Here is a 9,918-nt window from a genome sequence, read left to right as displayed (position 1 = left end):
ACTCTCAGCTGAGGAGCCTGGGCTGGTTTCTTTCTGAAAAGCCAGAGGAATGCAGTAAAAATATTATAAAATCTGTATTTCAGGCTTTTGTCTTCTGGTTTTGGGCAGGTTTGTGGAATTCCACGTCAGCTCTTGTGATGCCCAAATCCAGCTCCCTAAACCAGAGCCCAGACAGAAYTGAGAGAATCCAAAGCAGTTCTGTYATTKCAGGGCCTTCAGGGCCATCCAGGGCAGTCCCAGCCCAGCCAGGRGCTGCACCCACAATGGACAATGGCTCACGGCTTTTTCACCCTTTCTCACTTTTGTCCATTTGCACATCGGGATTTGCTGAATCCTTCAATTGCAGCTGCAGCCAATGCAGTCAAAAACTCCAACTTGGCTCCCCCAATTCTCTGTTCTTTCCATCTCTTGGGGCCTGGCACAGGGAGGTGTCCTTGAGTTTGGGGCTGCAGAGGAATTGTTTTGTGTAAAAATGGGAGAGCAGGAGCTCAGCACTGTCTGTGGAGTCTGGAGTTAAACACTGAACAATCCCAGGGGTACAGAGACTCTTCACGGACAAACAGTCCATGAACACAACTTTTCAGTGGCTGCACTTGAAGGCAGGGCAGCATTTGTCCATCAGCTCCCTCTATCCCAAATGGTATCTCCAAATAAGCTCCTGAATAAAACTCACAGCTGCAAYATTAAAGCAAAATTTTCCTGAAAGATTTTGCACAGTCAGTGATTCCCCCTCACTGCCATCCACAATAGGTCCAAAATAACTAAATGTTATTTATTTCTGTTGGATGCATCTCATGCCAAGCAAAAAGTCCCTGAAAATGAGGCATTTTGACTTCAATTAGATCTTGTGATGTAGAATTCGCTTTTGGTATGCAAGCCTTGTGGGGAAAAGTTCACAGACATGGTTTTCAAATAAAAGGAGGTTTTTAATATGATGAAATACTTTGCAGTTCATTTTGCTATGATCATTTGATCTTTCAGAAAGTATTGTTTTAATTACTTTAAGTTYCTGTGCTCTTTCACACCAAGTTGAATCTCTCCTTTCAGAGCTTTTTATTTCAATTCTTCTTCTCACAGGAAATAAGTAAACAAGTGTTSAACCATTAAAAGCCACCTTTGCAATAACTATCCTGTTCTCTTCTATCCCATCCATATTTTCAATATTTTGTGGCTGTAGAGATGATCCTCCCCAATCAAAAGAATAGTGCAGACAATTTTACTGGTGTGTGTAATGGAAGAAATCCATACTTGAGGCTTAAATACAATTTTATCCTACAGGTATTTTGCTCCACTCACCTGAGGATGATTTAACCCAATTGATTTTAAGCTTTAGCAACATAAACTCTGTTTGTAATCACAACTGAGCAGACCTGCACCCTCTCTGCAGTCACATCCTTTCCCTGCTGTCAAAACAAGTGAGACAAAGTCACCTATCTTTAAAAATTCCAGTGTTATTTTTCCACTCTGCTGCTGCAGGAGGCAAGTGTAGARCATGCAGGCTGAATTTAGCAAATCAGGCACCAACTGCATTTTTGACACGAGGAGCCATTGAGGCTGACACGGGGTTCTGATGTTCCTACAGCGTTTTTGTTTCATATCTGAGCTYTGGTTCAAAGCGAGCTGCGGTGCTGATGTTTATCTCAGAGCATCCTTCAGCTCAGGATAGTCAGAAATGGGTCCAATAAATAAATAAATCATCACCCATCCCACATTTCTGGTCCCTAACACTACACATCTAACTTCTGTGCCACCTCCTTTGTGATAAACCCTCTTTATCCATCATCCTTCTGTCCACCAAAGGATAGAACACCGTGACCTCTGGAGTCACTGCTCCCACCATCCATCAGTTTGTCCCCAAAGGGATTCATTCTCTCTTTTCACAGCTTCTTAGAGCTCCCCTGGCAGAAATTCCAGTCCAAATTGCATTATTGTGATGATTTCACCCTCTTTCATGGCTCCCCTGTTGGAGCTCTAATGTGGCTGCTTTGTTAAATACACTCATTTTAACACAGGTGGTCTAAAGGAACTATAAAGTGTTTATCCARGACCTGAGTGATTAAGCAAGGCTTTGCTCCACTGAAAATTTGTAGAATTAAGTCTAGACTTAAAGCAGTTTGAAAGTTTTGTCAATTACTGCCAGGGCAGAAAAACCCAGGGGAATTACTGACACTCAGGTTGTTCAATATTATCAATATGCAAAATTACTGCCACACATCTGTTTGGTCTCACTAAATGGATTTTATATATTTATATTTATATTTATATTTATATTTATATTTATATTTATATTTATATTTATATTTATATTTATATTCTATACCATATTTTCTATTTTATATATTTGGTATTTATCTCCATCGAGGTTTCATAATTGTAACTGTTGTCCTGTGACCTGTCTCCTGATCTCACACTATTTGAAGATCTGATTTTTTTGTGACACACTGATTTTCACACTCTTGRGTGGATGTTTAGTACCAGTGGTGATGTTTTAAAGGAAAATTAAGATTTTCAACATTTCGATTAATTATGTAAATTAATAATTCATATTTTGGTCATTGTTTGAAATAAATTATTGATTTAATGATCATTTCTGTTCAGGTAATTATTTTGATCCAGTTAGGCTTTGATAGGGAATGACTTATTACTAATCAGCATTTTGATTTACTGTCTTCACCAAAGGGGTTTAATAAAGAAACTCTATTTTAAAATGACATCCAAGCATGGGCTGAGACTTTACTCACCCTCACACCTTTCRTCTTGTAAATAGTAATTTTTAAAATTTTAACTCACCACTGCAGTAATTTCCCCTTGAAGCAGACCCGTGGACTCAGTGGTTGAAAGGCACTCAGGTAAGCRCTCAGATTTATTTTATTTTCTCCATAAAACTGATCACAGAACAGAACACCGGTTCCCATCAGCCCAAAAGYGAATTTGCTTTCATAAGTCATTTATTACAAATGGAAGGGAGTCRGTGGTTCTTAAGGGCAGCCATGAAATATTTATCGAATAAAAAAAACTTCATTTCAATTTGTAGGCATCGATTGATAGGGATTGATATTGTCTCTTGCTGGTGTCACAATCYGAGGCGAGAAACCCGTGAAGATTCATATCCCTACATAAAAATAAACATTGAGAAAGGAGCTGAGATGGGAGCAGAGTGTTTGCCAGGCTGGAGTCCAGCAAAGCACTCACACACTCATCCATATTCTCATTTAGCTCAGGGATTCTCCCCCTGTGCCTTAAGCACTCTGCTGGGTCCGGGCCAGCCAGGAGATGATTTCTGGCCCCAGGAYGGTGCACAGAATTCTGCAGAGCTCTCAACTCTCTGATACAGAGCTATCAACCCTCTGTAAATATTTAATTCCCATTAAATCCCAGCCTGTACCTACCAGTTTCCCTCCCGATCTATTCCATGACTGTTTTCTTCTCAGGAAGTGTCCAGCATGTGGAGTTTATTTCGAAGAAGTGAATGWAAGAGGAAATACTGTCAAAATCCACGATCAGCAGAGGTGTGAGGAGCTGGGAGACACCAACAGCTGGCAGAGCTGCACATGGAGAAATCACACACTAAAAACAGCCTGGAGACACTTGGGAAAATAAAATCACTAAAAAATCAACACAGTCCTGTCCCTCCCTCCTTCACAGACAGTGAGGGCAGCACAGGGTGACTCCAGGAATTAGAAATATCTGAAATATCATCTGTTTGTCCTGTATCTGCAAAGGCAGTGGGTGCTCCCATCCCACAGAGCCCKGAGGAGCCRTTCTGCACACACTCAGCTCTCTGCWGAGCCTGTGAAACACAATCACAAAAAGCTTCCCAATATTTACATTTGAAAGTAAATCAGTTTACTCTCAGAAAATATTCACAGTGTGAATGAGCTCTCTGCAAGTGAAAGCCCTCGGAAATACTCGCTCCTCAGAGGGAACRGGGAAATTGTTGAGAGCTGTGATAAAGGCTCTCATCTGTCCTTCCCTCACATCTCTGCACAATGGATTTATGAAAAGGAAAAGAATGATGGAGGCTTTKCCACAAGGAAGCAGCAAATGAAAATGCCTTTTACTTAAAACTGAGCACTATGGATTTATCTTAAGCTACTGAAAGAATGTTTTTCTGTTAGTCTCAGTAAAGCAATCAATTCTTAATGAAAAACAAAGCAGGAGATCTTGAGTTGTTCTTCAGTGGCACAACACAGGAAACTGAGCTTAGCTGGGAAAATCAGAGCAGCCAGAGCACGGTGAAAGGATGGTGAGAAAAACCTGGGAAAACAGTGACGTTCCAGGGGCAACATTAATGGTAAATTCATACTTTTGTAATTGCATAACAAGCCTACCCAGATCACTCAGCACTGAGAGCACTAATTAGGGAATTCGGGATCCCTGGGAGGAGAAGCTGCTCCCCATTTCACTGAGGCACCCAGAGGCTGGAGCGTGGTTATGYCCTGGGTTTTTATTTTCCATCTTCCTGCTAGTTGGGGAAATTGTACTTTAATAACCTCTAATGGCTTTGTATGGACTCGTTCAAAACTGATAAAGATGTCAATTTGAAAACCCAGCATACTGAAAATTCAGCAGAGTATTGATGTGGTGATGCAGTTAAATGTWACCATTTGCTTCCATCCCAATAAATCATGTCCTGCTCCTTATCCTCTCCCCCAGGATCTTGAACTGTCACTGCACAGTGRGGTTCTGCAGTTCTTGTCAGGCAGGAGGGTGCAGGGGAAGTGCTTTGGACAGGACCAGACCCACACSTGTCCTGGGACACACAAAAAGCACAAATGGAAAGGAAGGGAGTTATAAATCCCAAAAAAATTGGATTGAATGAGGCATTTAATTGCTCTCCCCTCCATACCCAGCTCACCTCCCACTGTCCATCACCCTCCTCCCATGCCCTGCTCTCAGCCCTGCTCCAGGGCCCCATATGTGGGGGTTTTGCTGCTCTGAGCTCCCCTCATTCMCTTCTCCCTCTGATGTCAGGCAGGGCACCCCAGCCCATGGCTCAGTTTGGTCGGGGTCTCATCCTCCTGATGACTCTTCCTACAAAGCCTTTCTTTGCTCCAGCTTTGATGGGATTTCAGTCCTGCCCAAGCTTGCAAGGATGCAAACCCCAAACAGAGACACTGCTCACCCCTCAGCTGTGTTACTGCACAGACTTCCTCCTGTTTCTTTTATTTAGGATCTTCCTCATCTGCMATTTATCCATCAGCTCCTCTGCCCCAATTCCCCAACGCTGGGAATTTGGGATAACTCTGTTTCCATCCTGCTGGGCACCTCTTTCTCCAGTTGCTCCATGCAATGTTTTATCTCAGACATTTTCTCTCTGGCCACTTGCCAGGCTATTCTTTCCTAAACACATCTTCTCATTTTCTTTAGGGTTTTTTTGGTCATCCTCTCCTTAATTCCTATTGTATTTCATTTCTTCAGTGCTGATTTCCAGTGCTTGCTTATTTGACAACCTTCCCTCTGTATCCAAACAGTTTCCTCATCCAAAGAGAGGAATCACTTTTCAATATCAGTGCACAAGGGCATTTCCAATCCCAAATTTCTGCCTGAGGCTCAGGCCAACAGCCCCGCCYGTGTCCTGGAGGGACGGAAACCAAACTCTGCATCCATCTCCTGCTCCCAGGGGAAATAGGGACTGTGGAAAATTCCTCATGGCCTGGTGGGCTCTTGTTCCTGTTGTTGTTTCCTGGTCCCATACCAGCCCTCTTCCCTATTTAACCCTTTGTAACAGTTTATATGAACAGAAATTGAAATAACTTAAAAATTGAAAAGTCTGCAATGAAATAAGTCTGGAAATTTTCATCCTTCACTATTGATAAAGTCCCTTTTGTCATTTGCAGTCCCTAAAAATCCTGTAGTTCAGAATTTGACCACAAGAAATAAAAATATAATTATAATTATAAAAATAAAATTATTAATTTTAAAATGTAACTATAATAATAACTTTTTTTTTACTGGTATCTTCAAACTGAGTTCATTTCTTGGTAAGAAAGTGTCCCAGTGCTCGTGTCCCAGTGCTCGTGTACCCCAAGGTGGTCTTTCCAGCCAAGGTCTGAGCTCTGTCTGTGGATGATCACATGAAGGGTTAGGAAAGCTCCTGGCTTGTTAAAAACCCCTGGAGATGATCCCAGATGATCCAGAGAGGAATCCTGGAGTGCAGGGCAGGATCAGGATCAGGATCCCAACAGCGGGAGAGAAGGGAGGAACGAGGCACCATGGAACTGCAGCAGGGCTGGGGGAATGGGGATGGGGATTGGGATGGGAATGGAAAGGGAACAGGAATGGGAATGGGAATGGGGATGGAAATGGGAATGGGAATGGGAATGGGAATGGGGATGGGGATGGGAATGGGGATGGGGATGGGAATGTTTCCTTCCTCTTCTGCTCCTTCCATGAGCCATGCCCTTGTTCATGCCCTGCAAACCTCATTTTCTGGCAGCTCCTGGCACCTAAACACAAGGTCCCACACAGTGAAGCACTGCAGCCACCCCTCTGCAGTCCTGGCAGGGTCACTCCTCAGCAAAGCCATCCCTCAAAGCCTCCTCACTGCCCTGTCAGGGGCTGAKGGGGCCAYAAGGAYRTGGATCCACCCCAGMAATGGCTGCAGCYGGSAGGAAYRTCAGCACAGAGTCCCCWGTGCCACCAGRAGAGGGRACAGTGATCACCMCTCCAAGGAGCTGGCAGGAATGTCAGCACAGCCCCAGTGCCACCAGGARAGGKGACARTGATCAYCYCTCCAAGGAGCTGGCAGCTCAGCTGAGGCATCAGCAAACCCCGGGGTAAAACTTCACATTAAGTTTTCAAAGCCTAGCACTGGTTGATATCAATAAATCTGAATTAATGGGATAAAATCTGCTCAACCCAAGTGCCTTCATGCTGAATTCTGATTTAYACCACTACATGATCCTGGGGAACACAACAGCATTTTTCTGGAAATTGTGTGGGTTAGAGAAAAGAGCTGGACCGTGGCTTCTCCCTGCACGAGAAAAAAGGATTTAAAAATATTGGAGCATTACTAAAACAACATAATGAGAATGAGAAAGCTGCAAGCTACTTGTTCGCACTGAAACCGTCGGTGTTTAATTCTTGAAAGTATCGGTGTTAGCATCCTAACGATCAGAAAGCAATTTGTGTTCAGGGCAAGGACGGGTTTTGTTGCCTGGTTACCCTACTTCTCATTCCAACAGGCAAACTCATCTCCTCGTTACATAAGCAGCAGCGTTCCATCCACCCGGAGAAAAACACCAGGAAAACCTGCCTCCCTGAGAGGAGGGGCTCAGGAATACATTTCCATCCAGAACATGGGGGTTTTCACCATTTTTCTTTTGCTCACAGATCTGCTCCAGATGGCCTGAAAAGGCTCTAGATGCAAATGGTGCAGGGAAATATGCGGCAATAGAGAAGATTACGGAACCTCAGAACATTTCTCGGTCTCCTCTGCAAACATGAGGCAGATTAAAATGCAAAGCCTTGGGTGGATCCCGTCCCAAATACTCCCTGCACACCAGGAACAGCTCGGTTTCAGTTCCCTTGCTGCCTGTTAAGAAAAATGACACAACAAAACAGCGACAAACCCCAGCAGTGAGACAAAGTCATTAACAAACAARCCTTCTTGCTTTGTCTTTTCTGGTAGGCAAACCACTCGTTGCAAATTAAAYGGCTGCTTAATTAGCGCTACAGGAGTATTGTGCACAAAACGAGGTACAGAGATGGGGGTTTATCTGTGTCTGAAAGAATTAAAGGGAATTAAATGCACAAGAACTTGGAGGGAAGAGAGGAGCAAGGACCAAAGCAGAGTTGGGAGTGTGGAGTTGTCCGTGCCAGAGCTCAGAATGGCTCTGGATGAACAAAAACCTGGACTTGCAGTGCTGTTGGAGAACATTCCCTTCCCTTCTCAGCTCACTCCCAGCTTCAGCAGCACCTCTGCCAAACTCCTGACTTTGAAAAGGAGACAGGAGGTTAAACGACAGCAAGGAAGGTTGTTCTGGTRTGTCCAACACGGATGAAGGAGTAGYAGAAATACTTAAAGGAAAAGTTTTTTTTCTGTCAAGAAGGATCTTTGGGTTTTAATAACATGAAAGGGATGGAATTCTGCTGTACATTGTGACCACTACAGCCCTAACTCTGGAGATATTGCATATATAAATTGGAATCCCCATCAAGCATGAAGAATGGCATAAAACTCAAGGGGGTATGAGATGCCAATAGACACAGCTTTTCTCCAGTCTGAGAAGTTAATTTCCCATATCAGACACATTTTACTCAATTTAGCTACAAGTAAAATTAGCTAAAATAACATCAAAATKAGTTAAATTCCCCTAACTAATTTTAGGAATGATTACAAGTGATACCTGCAAAACACAAACACCATGTTTTTATATTCTAGTCTAGTCTAGTCTGTTCTTCCTTGAAGTTTACTTAATGACTTCCTGAGATCATTAATGAAATCTCCCAAATATCAATGAAATGCCACAGCAGTGTTTTATCACCCAGAGTCAAAGGCCAGCACATCTAGAGCAGATATTAGTTCATATTAAGATTGTAATATCTTCAACTATGCTGATTAAAAATCTGTTTACTGTTAATTAGGCAAAACCCATCCTTTCTAGACTAGAGAGRAGAGGTTGTTGTTTTGGGGTTTTTTGCCTTGAAATGTTCTGTGAGAGCAGCTGAAGTGCAAGTCGAGATGGAGGAAGGCTCAGAGCATCAGAAATCATTTAGGAACTGCTAAGGAAAARTTGTTAGCAAATCCTTATCTGGTTATTGCCTTTCTTGTTACCTACGCAGAACAATTCTCAGACAGCTTATGTCAGAGGATTAAATATATAACTGAATAGTTTTGCCCACTATTCTACAGGAAAGATATCCTAAATCAGACACTGAATTACCACAAGTGAAACCTGATTTTCCCTGGAATCCCCTCCCTACGTCAGCTCTCGCTTTGCTAATCTGGGCACTTCATTTAGATTTACTTTTAGATTTACTTTTAGATTTAATTTTAGATTTACTTTTCAGCACTCTCCAAGCTGCTCTGTGTCTATTGAGGGAAATTTTAATTGCATCTTTTACTTCACTGTGGCGTTATTGATGCAAATGGGATTTGTGCTGCCAGCGTCAGGAGCTGCCTCTCCCTGCAAAAGAAACCCAAAAGAACTTCAGCTTTTTGCTTTTCAGCAGATGAGCCCTCCACCAGCGATTTCCAATTTTACCCAGTTCTTCAAAGGTTAGATGAAGCTCAAGGGTGCCCAGATTTGCAACCATAAACAAAAGCTGCTGCACTATAAATCCGTGCTGCACTGGATCACTTTTATCAGAGGCTACCACGCCAGAATCCCACTTTGGGCTGACCTCTGCTTTATGGAGTGATTTTTGTTTTGTTTCTAGGAAGGCAGCCCAGCCATGGTGTCTGGCTGATCCTTTCACGTCTGGCTCCCCGGGATGAGCACCAAGCACAGCACAGTAAAGAGACCCATAATGAACATATCTGAGTATTTACTCTTCGTTCTTAATGTGTGTGTCAGATGGGAGGCAAACCCTCTCCAAAGGAGCAGTGCACAGGCTGTTCCAGCATTCTCTTGGAGGCCAATAATGGCACTTTCATCTTTCCTGAGCCAGAGGCAGTCTGATTTTAGCAAATGTTGCACYGAGCTAAAAGCCCAGTGCTGCTGCTGCTCTGATTTTCCTTGGATGGACATTCYGTGGCCACTSCTCRTTGCYATTMCCTCCATGTCTCAGTCAGCCTAGAMCTGTGCTTGAAGGATCACTCTCCATTTATTATTTTGGACATTCCTCACATTCATCAGCCAAAGATGAGCCAGCAGAATATTGCTGTGATGGATTGGGAAAGCCTGAGTCATGGCAGGATGCTGATGGATAGCTGTCACCATGGCACAGAGCATGCTGTCCAGGTGCCCTTTG

The sequence above is a fragment of the Malurus melanocephalus genome, unplaced genomic scaffold (genome assembly GCF_030028575.1).
Source record: "Malurus melanocephalus ecotype Western Australia unplaced genomic scaffold, MMel_1.1 scaffold_702, whole genome shotgun sequence".
Classification (NCBI taxonomy): Eukaryota; Metazoa; Chordata; class Aves; order Passeriformes; family Maluridae; genus Malurus; species Malurus melanocephalus.
Note: the sequence above shows the minus strand (reverse complement) of the source record.